Raw genomic sequence first — 14639 nt, 5'->3', positions numbered from 1 at the left:
GGACGAGGAGGGCAAATTGTTTAAAAGTATGTGTCTCTTAACACATTAATTTATTTAGAGCTTTTTTTTACCAATACTTTTATAATTTTTATTTCTCTTGATGTATCTCATTCTTCAGATTAGAAAAGGGAGCAAAGATTAATATTACTAGACCTACTACATGAGCCTGTAATGTTTTTTGAAGCTCATTACAATAGAACTTTTATGAATTAGGATTTTTTAAGTTTATGGAAAGCAGAGTTGAAGAAAAGCAACAAAACCTGCCTGGGACACAGAAAACCTGGATTCTTGGCCCAGCTTGGCTTCCACCTAGAATCATGACCTTGTAAGTCATTAATCACTCTGGGCTTTAGCTCCCATATCTGTGGTTCTGTCTAGAGCTAACACTCCCATACTTGCAAGCAGGGGACTGAACAAAGGGAGCCTGGCCAAATGACCACTTGATTAATAACCAAGCCATTTGTGAGAACGGGGGTTGATTGCTTCCCTTATCCCCATGGACTAATGCATAATAGCTAGTGAGCCTGTAGCAGCAACATACAAAGCATAAGAAAGACACCTAGACCAAGCATCAACTGTATAGGGTGTGCTGGTCCCTACTTAACCATTTCTCAAAAAAAAAAAAAAAAAAAAAAAGAGAGAGAGAGAAAGGGAGACTGATTTGTAGCTTTAGCCGATTTCTGAGGTATAAATACCCCTATCATGGTCAACTTGAATCTATCAACTTGATTTCACTGATGGAAGAGTTAGGAAGAAATGCTGAAAACTTGACTCAAGAGCCCTTACAATGGTGCTCCAGCACAACGCAAGTTCCACCAGTGCACACTGCTACATACTCAGCCCATCTACCCCCAAGCCCCACCAACCCCTATGGTCCCCACAGATCAGCTGGGCTTTGAGTAGGGAACTGGGAATGGTGAAATCCCAGTGAGAGCCTGAGATATAAGATGAAGACAGTAAAATTGCAGAGAAAAGCTTGTCTTCACAGAGAGGTTTTGAATACTTCTCAAAACTGTGACAGAAAATCCCCAAAAACAGAAAAGAGAAAAGGAATCTTATGCCTCCAGTCTTTCTGGACACATAGTCTGAAGATACCTTAGAAGAAAATTTCTTCAAAGGTTTATGTCAATTTTGCATTCTATTTTGGAACTATCTAAGACTATTTTAATCTAAAACTAATATGAACATTTTAAAACAAACAAAAAAAAAGGTTTTATATACCCCCTAGTGTATCAAACATAGGTCCATACAAGACTCTAAAATCAAACCACAACTTGAAGGGTTTGGAATGGCTTTCTAAATGAAGGAAAGAAGAGAGGGAAAGAGGAAAGGCAAGAGAAAGAAAGGGGAAGTGGGCAGACAAAACAAACTACAAACTCGATAAAAACACTAAAGCATGGAAGAAGAGTTGGCTTGGAAGGAGATACCACAGTTGTGAAATTCTTCTTATGACTCAGCTCATCATCATTCTCCATGACAGAAAGGTTCCAAATTTCTGTGCTCTTTAGCTCACTAGAGAAATGAACACTTTCTTATTTAGGCTAATGCCCATTTAAGCAAAATTTGAAGGTCAGCAGAAGAGGTGTGATAACAGCCACCAAAATGGGTGTGTTAACAGGAGTAAGTTGAGAAAGACCACGATGATAGAGACCATCAAGCACAGACACTGAATTATGAGGATGTAATAGCTTTGGTTTAGAAGAAATTAATATCACATGGGTATTGACTCGCTTAGAGGGAAAGAGTGAGCCGCAATCCAGAGGCTCCACTACCTCAGTGGGAAAGGGAATGTTTCAGATTGTTTGTACAAATGGGTCAAAAATTTCCTGAATTGATATCGGACAGCTCAATTTAATCTCATAAATATTCATGGTGCACCTGTGAGTACAAAAATCCCAAGTGGAGAAGAAATTGGTGCAGGAAAAGGGACACAGCCCAGGAAGTGTGTCCAGAGATAAATAAAGACATGACACCCCGAAGAAGTGAAGACTATAGCAGGGGTTGCTACCTAAAGCACAAGGAAGAACGACAGGTGTTATATGAGAGGTAAAAACACAGTGCTTGTGTAATAACTTCCAGTGGGGAATAAAGAAATGCACTGTGAACTGATTCTATTTCTATTTCATAATTCATTTTTTTCCTATAAGTGGAATATTTTGCTTATGTGGAAATGAGGAAGTCAGTTTTATTTCAACTAGATATACCCAGTTCACCACATTTTTTCCTTTCTCAAGTATCTTTCAGCACAGAAAAAGGACTTTTTATGCATTGCTAGCTAAGTCAAAAGGAGTTTACAAATAGCCTGCCTTTCTAAAGACCTTGCAAACCAATTTTCAGTGATGAGCTCACAGAGCTGTGTGGTCAGGAAACTCTTTTATATACCTCCCAGTGCTGAAGGGAAGACTTTGCTTTCAGGTTCTAGCCAAGAGTCTAGAAACAGTTATTAAAGAATTATTTTTTACTAAGGGATATAATTCTGAACTTAACTTTAAAAAATTGTTAACATCCTATTAAATTTACCTGTCATTTTAAAATTTAATAATGCCAATCTAGTGTTTATTATGCAAGGATAGAGGACCATATGGAGGCTGGTAAAGAGAACACTACCTGGTCCACAACTGGGAATTCTAATACCCTTTATATAATGCCACCTACACTACTCAAAGCCCAACACCTCACAGAAATCTAATAAACCTGGTTGATTAGTCAGATGTGCAGCCAAACATCTAGATATTTTGAAATTTCAGGTAACTGAATTTTGAATTTTCTTCACTTATAACATATTCTTGGAACTTCAGCTAAGAGCCAAATTCCAACTATCCATAGCAGATAAAGTAGCAAACGCATTAACTGTGAATCAAAACATGCACTTTGAATCAGCCTAGAGAGGCCTGTAGTGTCATAACAAACATAGACTCTGCAACCAGACTCCTGGGGTTCAAATCCTAGCTTCCCCCATTCTTGAGCTGTAAAGCCATGGATGGCTTACTAACCTCAGAACTTTCCTGCAGGGGAGGCTGTGATGATTAAGTAAAGATCTGCCATATACGGAAACCATCCTTCAGCAGTATGTATGTGCAGGTATTGCTATAGCCCTGATCCAACCAGCATTTCCAGATCTTTCTATTCCCCCAGTTACACATTTCCCTAAACATGTACCCTGCTATAGTTAGGCTATTAATGAAAGATTTGTTTACGTTTCCAAGCCTTGTGAAATTCCAAAGAACAAAGTTGAGTCAATATTTTAGAGAACGACATCTGTGATAACACTTAACAAAGTTTTCCATGTTGACCCATGGACCTCAGGAAAAGGTGAAAGAAGGGGGTCATTGATGAACTTTAGGGAATCTGTGACCCTCTCAAAAAAATTTTATGCAGAAATGACTATGCCTCCATGGACATTGGAGGAAATTTCCATGGCTTTCAGCAGATGTGAGAAAAGACCCAAAAGATGACTAAAAGCCCCTGTATGTAAAACAAAATACCACTGATTTTTTTGATTCAAGGCAACCTTAGAATTCAAATAGAACCTAATCCAGGTATTTACCCCTGATCTTTATGTGCTTGCCACTATTTTATGTTAGATGACAATTATTATATTTATGCAACTTGTTTCCTTTAACTTACAGTTAAAACATAGATATGAAAAGTATATCACACCCCATCTTAAAACGCAAGGTTATTTATACTATGTTGAACTTAACGGTTACTTTCATTTAGAATTTTTATTACTCCCCTTTCTACTTCAAATGTTTTTAGAGAAGCATCCCATGAAGACATAGAGGGATAGTAGGAAGAACAGGGGCTTTGGCATCAAACAAATGTGGGTCTGAATTCCAGCTTTCCCTCAGAGGAGAGACAAGAAACCTGCACAAGAAAATGGCTCGGAGGAATGTTGTAAACTACATAACAGGCAAAGTACAAGACCCAGGGACACAGTGGACATGCAAAGGTGGTTTTCTTCCCCTTTCTTTCCTCTTCCTGCCCTCTATTCCATAAGAGGAAGTATTGCAAGTTTGAAAATGGCACTTACACCACAGACTCCGACAAACTGAGTAGAGTCACGTCTGGTTTTATTCATTACATTCAGAAGCATACATCCCCTGGAAAAAGGATGAGTGGTAATAAATAAATAAATCGCTTTTAATGTTTAAGTGCAGTAATTTGTTCTATAATGAATTCATGTTAATAAAAAAATTTAAGTGTACATGGAGATCGTAAGAATTATCAGTGTAATATTACTGAAAATGACCAATTCTTGGTCAATTATTTTGTGTGCCCTCAGTGAAAAATTTTATATATTTAAGTTATTTCTACATAAATTCATATCTTTCCCATAGGTGCATTTTTTTAAGAAATAAATCTTTAGTACAAAAACATTTTCAAAAATATTTCTAACATTTGAGTATTGGGAAAGATACATGGTAAAAAATGTCAGCGACTCAAAGGCTTCATTTCTTGTTTTAAACCCAACCCTTGTCTCCTCAGGACCAAACTTTTAAAGCTGCCTCAAAACTTAAGTCCATAAAGAAAAACTGATTTTTTTCCCATGAATTTATTTATTTATTTATGGCTGCATTGGGTCTTCGTTGCTGTGCGTGGGCTTTCTGTAGGTGCTGCGAGTGGGGGATATTCTTCGTTGCGGTGCACAAGCTTCTCATTGTGGTGGCTTCTCCTGTTGGGGAGCACGGGCTCTAGGCACCTGGCCTTCAGTAGTTGTAGCGCATGGGCTTAGTTGCTCCGTGGCATGTGGGATCTTCCCGGACCAGGGCTCGAAGCTGTGTCCCCTGCATTGGCAGGCAGATTCTCAGCCACGGCGCCACCAGGGAAGTCCAAAAAAAACTGATATAAACATTTTAAACTATCAACAGTATTTATTATGATAAGATAAAGCAAAAACAGAGGGTACTAATTACCACAGTGACACATTCTGAGCTAGCCGAAAAGTAGAATTCAGATTTCTGGTTCTCGATGAAACAGACATTAGATTTACTGCTGTTAAGGAAGCAGTTTCCAACGTTATTTACATTGAGGGATCAGGGACAGTAGCATTTTATGGCTCCCTAAGACGAGACCAGCCCAGGACCTAGGAGCAAAGGAAAGCATAGTAATGGACCTTATGGGGATGCTCAAGGGCCTAATAACTCCTAATAACTCTTAGAGGTCGTGGAGAATATCGCATCAGGCGCTCTCGGAAAGAAGCACGATGTGCAGCTGGTCCAGCGTTCAAGTCCTCTTCACAAACTGCACCAACACGGGTCCTTGTCACCCCTCAGGGCAGCCCTGTAGTGAGCAATTATTACATCATGTTGTGTGGATTATCACCCTACAAGTAATTTCTCAAATGTTCTCATTAAGAGATATCTTGAAAGCGACAGACTCCACCTAGGAAGGAACAATGAGAGGCACTACCGGCAAACGGGGACGGGGTGGGGACAGCAGTTCAGCAGAGGTCGCTATGAGCCCCTCCCCCTCCCGTCCCGGCCATCCCGCCCCTCCCCCTGCCCTTCCGGAAAAAAGCCTTTGGCTACTCTTAAAGACTCATGAATGTAAGAGTAATACCAAGAAATACCCATGAATCCTCCTTTCAACGTCTAGGTTCCTGCATGTGACTTCTGGCTCTGCCTCTCAACAGTCACATGACTTTCAGATTATGTTTCTTTGGGTCTCAGGGAGAAGACCTGCTTCCTAAGGCTGTTGCCATGACTAAATGAAGCAATGTCTATGAGGTACCTGGGTCAAACGCCTGCACATGGAATGGACCCAAGAAATGGTGGAAATGTGAATATTTTACATTGATTGAGTAGCTTCTCCAGGCTGGACCCTTTGTGAACTTTCTCAGCCGTCCAACAGGGAGTGTGAAGGAGCTTCTAACTAATGGTCGTGCCTGACATTCAGAATTCAAAACATAGAAGTGCCAGCCCTGCCTTTCACTTATTCTTGAACTTTTTGTCTGTTGGGCTGCATGTTAGGGGATGGAGATACAAAAATTAAAAAGGAAATCCTATATGTATATGTATAACTGATTCACTTTGTTATAAAGCAGAAACTAACACACCATTGTAAAGCAATTATACTCCAATAAAGATGTTAAAAAATAAAATAAAATTACAAGGGGAAAAAAAGGAAATCCTTGCCCTCATATTTTATAAGCGAATGGAGGAAATGTATAGACTAACTGCAAAAAGGGATCAAATGAATAGGAGAGGAGATTATAAGAGAGGAATAATAAACATTATCTCACATGTGACTCTGTTTTCTTTTCCAAATGCATTTCCTTTCATGTTTGTTACTCTATTATTTAACACATGATTCTGTTAAGTGGCTGCATTTTGCCAGCTCCATAAATGGCATTATCCTTGGAGCCACGTGGACAATGCCACACCCATGCAGTTTTGATCTGTCCCTGATGGTGCGACCCATCCATTTCCAGCATTTCAGAAGGCTGGTAGGGTCTCGCCATTGTTATGGTAGACTAATGGTATGGAACTGGTAACAGGACAACAAGAAGAAAAACCCCCCACACACTGGCTGTGGTAGATGGGCACGGCCAAGGCCACATGGTACTACCTCTGATACCCGAGGGAACAGATACAGGAGGGAAGGAACTGGGGGGGGGTTGGCTCAGCTGCACCGTAGTAAAGGAGATGACGGGGAGAGAGACCTGTCCAGCCATATCCCGGTTCAAAGTCAGTTGCTCCCTGACTGAAGCACGGTCTAAGGAACCTGTTTGAGATCTCAGCAACAGCTTCCCCAGCTCTGCACCAAGCGGGGCTAAGAGCTTAGCCCAGACGTTCTACATCAACCTCAACTCTGATTATGCTTCTCAGAGTGGGTCTGTAATGAAATGCAGGTCTAAAGAGTAGCCAACTTTTAAAATCAGAAAGCACTTCAGTCTCGTTAAAGGCTTAAAAATCGGTGTGATACAACTGTTTACTCAGCACACATCAGGTTTATCCTCAGGACAAGGCAATGACCTGCCATGAATGACACGATTTAAACTGTTTCTTAGGCCCAAGTACTGTTTGCAAAACGCTTTGGAGACTTCCTTATACATATAAGCTGGAAAGCCAAGATAAGCCCGTGTTTATAGCATCCAAAATCTTAGCAAATATTCTAGCCTGTGAATTATGAATTAGCAAGATTTCATTATTTTTCTTTAAGAAAATGAGAGGCATCGGGTCCTGAAGAAAACCTAAACACGTCCTTGGAACTATGGCATTAAAAAGCTTCTCAGTATTTATAGAGCTATATGTGGAGAAAGATCAAGGTCGTGAGGAAGCACACCATGTAAAGGAAAAAAAGCACAGAGAATATCAGCACTTTCCTCTGAAATATGGCCTATGCTTTGTCCCCCAGTGCAGAAGCAATGGTCTCCATCACGTATGATGTAGCATGTTCTACTTGCCCTTCTAGATAGAGGGAAAAGTACTTAAATCTGAGGTTTATCTTCAGCATCCTTTCCCTGCCCCATTTAGCATCCTTCTTCCACCTCTTGGAACCCCAAGCCTCTGGAACTACTTTGGTTTCCAACAACCAGACCTTTTCCTCATCATCCTCATACCCACGCTTTCTTTTGTCCCATTCTGCTCTTCTAAAGGAGCTTAGAATACAGAGAAAAGGAGAAACTGTGGACTTGAGAACAGATGTCTGAGTTTGAGTGCTGTGAGTCCATAGATGCAGTCCAAGCATCAGTAGTTTTGAATGCTTCCCAAGCATATTCAGCTGCGTTCAGAATTAACCTGATGCTAACTGATCGTGTTAATACTCAGCTAGAACTCCTGCTAGAAAGCAAGTACAGAAATCCCGACTTTCCATCAACATCCGTTTATTGTGCTACCCAGTCTAAAGGCTAAGTGTCCAAGGATCAAGGTTAGCACCTCGTGGCAAAGCTGCCCGTGTGTTAGTGAGTCTTCAGGACATTCTCAGACCTCCTACTCCAACCACCCAGCAACTGGTGCTAACTCAGGCAATACCTGAACTTCCTCTTGTTGCCAGTGAGACTAAGGGACAGAACAAGATAATTCAGATGCCACAGGGGCTACTCATTTAATGTATGCAGAGTTGAACTCAGGTGTGATCTCATAGGTCTAAACCTTTTCCAACTGACTAGGAAAGAAGAGTCCAGTAAGCTAGGTTCCTCCCTAAAAGTAGGGCACTTCTGTTTTCAAAGGACAAAAATACTATTCGACTCGCAAAATAATATGCTTAAATAATTTAGATGAAAAAATAAAGCTACCCATATCACCCATATGAAGCCCAAGGAATCATTTGAGAGGAGATTGGTCAGTATATAAATTTCCTGATATTGTGTCTTATCAATAGAAACATATTCAGGCAAATATATCACCAAGCCACTTCAGGAAAACAGCTGCTTCTTCCAAATAAGGAGTAGGCTTCCAGCCAACCATATGGAAAACATTCATTAAGAAAAACAAAATTCTCTCACCTTCACCTCCAGACTGAGCCTTCTTGCTATGATTTACAAATATGGCTGCACATACAAATGACCTGGGACTTTCTTTTGGTGTCCCACCAAAATTTACGATATAATAACAATATCTGAGTGTGGCTTCTGGGAATCTGTATTATTGAAAAGTTCTTCATTCATTCAAGAACTAGAATTGGGATAACTGAGAGGCTCTGAGGGGAAAAAATTAAGTTAGGTCCACACCTCACATTGAAACAGGCTGAAGTCACTGGATCCCAAACTAAAAAATAAATAAATAAAACCACAAAGTTACAAGCAAGAAACTATGTGAGAATTCTTTTACCATTTCAGAATGGGAATAGCTAGAAACTATGAAAGAAAAGATTGGTTAATTCAGCATTATAACATATTTTAAATGTTGTTATAAAAACTGTTGAGAGAGATAGACCATAAGAAAGTCAAAAGATAAACTGGAAAAAAAAGTTTAACTTATATGACTTTTAAAAATTTGGTCTTTCTAATGTAAAGGATTCTAACAAATCAATAAGAAAAAGCCCAACAACCCAGTAGAAAAATGAGCAAAAGATTAGAATACATATTCACAGGATAAGAATAGCAAATGGCTCATAAACATATGAACATATTATTTCTATTTTTCATGATAACAAAAGAGTAAATTAAAACTACACTGAAATATCTTTTCATAGTTAAGAATGGTAAAAATCCCAAAGTTTGATGACACTGTTATTGAACAAGGCATGGGGAACCACTTTGCTCTCTCAAGTGGAGTGTAAATTAAACATCTGTGGAGAACAAGCTAGCAACAGCAGTTGATGTCATGTGGCCTAGCCACTCTTTTCTCTTCTATAGGCACACTTTCAGGCATATGACAAGATATATGTATAAAACTGTTACTGCAACATTGTTTGTAATAGTAAAATATTGAAATTAACCCAAATGTCCATCAAAAAAAAGGGTCTGTTTTATTAAATTATGGCTTAACCCCACAATGGAGTACCTGGCTGCCATAAAAAAAGATCAATGAAGTTTCTTTATGTACCGACACGTAATGACATCTAAGGAAACAAATAAAAATGCAGCACAGTCTGTATACTGTTGTACTCTTTGATTTTTTTTAAAGCAGAGGGAGGGGAGCGCTGCTTTTCCTTGCTATCTGATCTTTCAGTCTCTGAAGAGTCACTATAACAACTGCCACACTGTTTTATTCAGCATTCCCTATCTAAATTGAAAAGCTGCTATAGTGGATCCATACGCAAGCACCCACAAGCATTATGCACGATTCCAGGCAAGATCAGAGGGGGTGGCAATCATGTCTCAGGTGAACTCCAGGCTGATGCTGTCTAATCAAGTTCTGCTTTATTGTCATTATCTTCCCCCACCTGAAGTAAAAAAATATCTCCTAAAAGTAGAGACGGAGAAAATAGGTGAGGCAAAGAGATACAGAAGTGTCCACACATAAGAAGAAAAGTTTGAAGTGATGAAGCAGATGGAGAGAGGAGGTCTCAGCAAAATGCAGGTTCTGATCGACTGGGTTTGGGTCTGAGATTCGACAAAGCTAACAAGCTCCCAGGTGATGGCAATGCTGCTGGTCCTTGGACCATATTTTGAGTAGCAAACTTTGTTATTGTGTACTGCAGGTGAACATACTCATTAATGAGTTCAGTAAGTGTTAAATATTTAAGTGCTTGGTGTTTTATGATGCAGACATCCTTGCTCAATTAATATACAACAATTGGAGAAATAAATTGAGGTTTCTAATTGCCTGGGAATATATTACTTTTTCCTTCTAAAATAATGGATTATAAGCTCAAGTTATCTAAAAATTTGCAATCCAATAGGTTTTCAGAAATTTATATGTATATGCACGCCTGTATGTTTATTCGTTCTGATGTGAGTAAAATAACTCTGAAAGGTTCTGGAAGAATAACAGGTTTAACACTGAGTATATGGGAAACATGAATAGTATGTGAACTTTATTATATTTCCCTTTATGCCTCTTGAATTTGAGTCATATAAATACAATATTTATCACTGAATAATTTTTTAAAGTTCCCCGCCTGAAACTGATGACCTCTTGAAGTTGAATGGAAAGGAAGGAGAAATCATGCAGGTCTAAACCTACACAAAGCTTTTCCATGGTGCTGAACTGACCCTGACCAATTTGGAATACCTTCAATCTACACACAGAAGGAAACAAGTGTACAACGGTTGTGAATGAGAGTTTTGTATTTTTCCAAGAGCTTTTTGAAAGATACTCGTTAGAGTTATATAAATATGAAAATTTTAAATCACTTTATAAAGAAGGATATAATGAAAAGAAATGGTACCCTATCCACCACCTATCCATCTAGGATGGATCCACAGGGGAAACCATTTTTAATATTTTCTTCCTATGATTACATCCATGCTGACAAACAGTGTGTTTCCACACCTATTTATAAATTCAGGAATTGTACGCATTAATCATCACTCCCTGCTATGATGAATTAGGATTTGGCTTACCTTCCATTGCTCCCCGCCTCCTCCTATCATCCACCTAAAATGCTTCTATCACTATTTTTTTAGGCTTTCCAGCTGTTACGTTCATAACTGTAAGTAATATGGTTCCGTCTTTACTTTGTACTCTATCGACTGATACCGTGTCTCTTGACCCCTCCCTCTGTCTTATGAAAATATTCCTGCCTCCATCCTTCCTTTTAGCTGTCTCTCCATCTCTGGCCCTCCAAACACTGGCATCTACATTTTACATCTCCAGGGTGATCATATTTACATTCCGTTTTCAATCATAAATATGTAGTCCATATTTTACCCTAAAAGGGTTATCCTACACATTGAAATTTAATGCAGGGTTTACTTAATTATGAATAAAACTATCATTTGCTGTATAGCCAACATCATAATATAATTATATTTGATTTCTTGAGCAGCTTTTCATTTTTCCTAGTGGTCCTAACTGGTTTCTTATTTCCTCCCAGTATTTAACTTTTTCATAATTTTAAGACCTCATGATTTTTTCCTAATATTTTCATTTTTCCTCTGTAATATCACATCATATTTGTCCACCGTCTCTTCCTTCCCAGAGCCTGCCATTTTCTGCTGCAGTCTGTACCAGTCTAGGCTTGTAACACAATTCTCTTCCTAAACTTCCCCTCTTGTTGTCCTGGGTTGAATCCCTACCATCTTAGCAGGTCTTCTGACTAAAGGAAAATCTTCTGGCCAAGAGATTTTTCCAGCAACTACAATGAGACACTCTTCAGCCTACCAAGGACTTTTTTGAGGGAAAGGACTAATAGAAAAAGTCAAAATACCATATTCTATGCTCTTTTTTTTTTTCCTGCCTCCAGGATAGCAATATGCCTTTTTGAGAAGATCCCTAACTTGATGATTCAGATAAGACAATTTGGAACTTGATTTTAATTTAGTTATTTAACTCATGCCAGTTGTGATTTATTCTGTTTCATACTGAAATACTGTACTTTATTTTTCTTTCCAGAATTATTTGACAGACACTAAATAGAACCTTTTTTATATAATAAAGAGTGCTTAATTGTCAAAGGAGTAAAATATTATACATGGACAAATGACTAACATTTTACTATATTTTACTAAGGTGCTCTGACTCTGCTTCCTTAATAATGACCAATTTTTTCAGAGTCTACTTCTTCTGAGCCTGTAAGATGCAATAGGGAAGGAGAGCTATGATGATTCACCAACTTGATTAACTTTTTTCTCTTTTTGACAAAGTATTGTGTCATGATTATGTACAGCTCTGATTCCATTTAAATATCTGTGTGACAAATATTCTGCAGAGGAAAAAGAACAGGACTTGAGTAATATGACTAACTCAGCATACATAATTTGTTAATGCAGTTAGTTCTGATTCAGAAGTATGAAATCCTCAGAATTAATGGAATGCATAAAAGACAGACAGTCTAACTTTTACTTTTCTTATACTGGTTCAATTTATTCCAAATCCTAGCCTTTTTATACAGACATCAATATCTTGAAGACATTCGATGTGCAAATGTCTTATTTTATTCATTTTAATTTTTTAAATCTGACCTCGAAAATTTAATTTGTTTACAGAGCTCACTGTCCTATCTTTTCTATTTGCTTAGTGAACATTTACTAAATGTTTAGCATTTATAGGTTCCTCCTATTTATCTGGCACAGTACGACATTCTTGGAGGAATCAGAACACTTAAAATACTAATACCTCACTCCAAGCAATTTTACAGAAACATGAATGATAATATGAAACAAAAAAAAAATTCCAAACAGTGAAGAATCAAGAGCTACATTATGTGGCACAAAGGACTGTGTGGCACTTAGAGAAATCTGAAGGAAACAGAAATGAGGGCTGGGGCACCCACACAAGGCTTAGTGAACAAAGATGAGACGTGAAGAGCTGCTTGTCGGTCATTCTGATGCAAACACTTGAAGCCAACTTATTGACTATGAAACACAAAATTTCCCACTGCATCTGGAACATTATTTAACTTCTTGGGGTATGTTTTCTTTGTCTCTGTGTGATGGGAATAAGATAAAAAGATTCATGCTTGCTTCTGTAAGTTGACTCTAAAAGTCAACATTTGTGTGTGTATATGACTTTAAATAGCGCCTATCATTCTAACTAAAATTCATGCAAGTAAAACTCTTTATTCTTTTCAAGTAACTTGAGCTCAGAAGGCATGATCATTTTAGAAGACGTATTAATAGTATCCTGTGACCAGCCTAATGCCCTGGAGATGTCATCACTCAAATACCAGTCCTGTGGCCAAGAATTTATGATAGAGGATATTTCACTTAAGGAAATAGGTATTTCCTGGAAACTTTGAAGACTGAAAAGCAGAAATACTAAGTTAAACCATACAAAACTGACAATCTGTAGGGCATAATATCAGCAATTTTCTATGGTTCTCTTTTCCAGTTAGGTTCTCTTGGTAGCCACCACCCATAGATCAGACTCCCCACAAAAATTACACCTAAAAAGGAAGAGCTACTTTTATTTCTAAAATCCTAATATTTAAAGTTGGGGATTGATAAATCATCTCCAAAGCAATCAAAACAGGCAACAGACCCTTTCTAAATTCCATGAAGTTTCTTTGAAGATTTCTTTGTGGATCTCTCATCTCAGCTAAGAATAAATAGGTTAAGAATATGTGTATTGGGTTTTCTGTAAATTGAATAAGATCACTTATGCTGGACCTTTTAGACTTTCATATAAGAAATAAGGAAAAGAGGACAGAGAGAGAAATGTTTGTCAGCCTTGACCCAGAGTTCTTAAGACAAAGAGGAATAATATACTGAGGTCTATTCAAGCTTTGGCTTCTCCACAGATCATTACAACCAAGATGCCAATTAACACTAATGTGACAGTGGCTTGTATGATGTGGACAGCTGGCCACTCAAAGATACACAAGGACCACCTGCTTATGTAACATAGGCCACCAAACAGGCACCAGATGGTGACAACATTTGAATGTTATTACTATAGTCACTTTCACCTCAGCTCTATTTGAACTGGACATTAGGAGAAAGAGCTGTAAAATTTGCATTTGATTTTTAAAACAATATGGTTCTCTATAAATCTCACATGTATGACTTACTTGAGACCAAAGAATCATCCCTGGGCATTGGTGGCTCAGAAGAAAGTTCTGCATCATATGGCAATTAGAAGCAATTGGCTTAACCAAGACATATTATTCCTGCTGAGATGCCCTTCTGGAAAGCTTGGAGAGGAGAAATGTGGAAAAATCAGGGACAGGGAAAGACTTGACTGAGGTGATGGAGTTGGGGGTTGGTAAAAAAGTGAAAAATGGTCGTCAGAAGAGGCAAGTGCCAAAGCAACAAGAGGAGCCAAAACATGCACAGTTTTTGCTGCGTATCCCAAGCCCTTGAAATTTGCTCCTGGTTATACAGATTTTCAAGGGAAAACATTCTAGAAACTTTTAGACATGCTTATTGCCAAAAAAAAAGATGTAAATACATTTTTTTTCAATAAATATGAACTAGGAGTTTGAAAGAACATTCAAGAGTTCACATCATTTCCCCAAACTGTGGAAAATGTTCTGTGAAATTGACTGATGCCCTAAACATGGAAAAATAGTTATGAGGTAAAATTTGGTTAACAAATTCTGGAAACATAGTTTGTACCTTGGACAAAGAGCAATCCATGTTTGTATGT

Source organism: Mesoplodon bidens (assembly GCF_964165515.1).
Source record: "Mesoplodon bidens genome assembly, chromosome: 16".
Lineage (NCBI taxonomy): Eukaryota > Metazoa > Chordata > Mammalia > Artiodactyla > Ziphiidae > Mesoplodon > Mesoplodon bidens.
Note: the sequence above shows the minus strand (reverse complement) of the source record.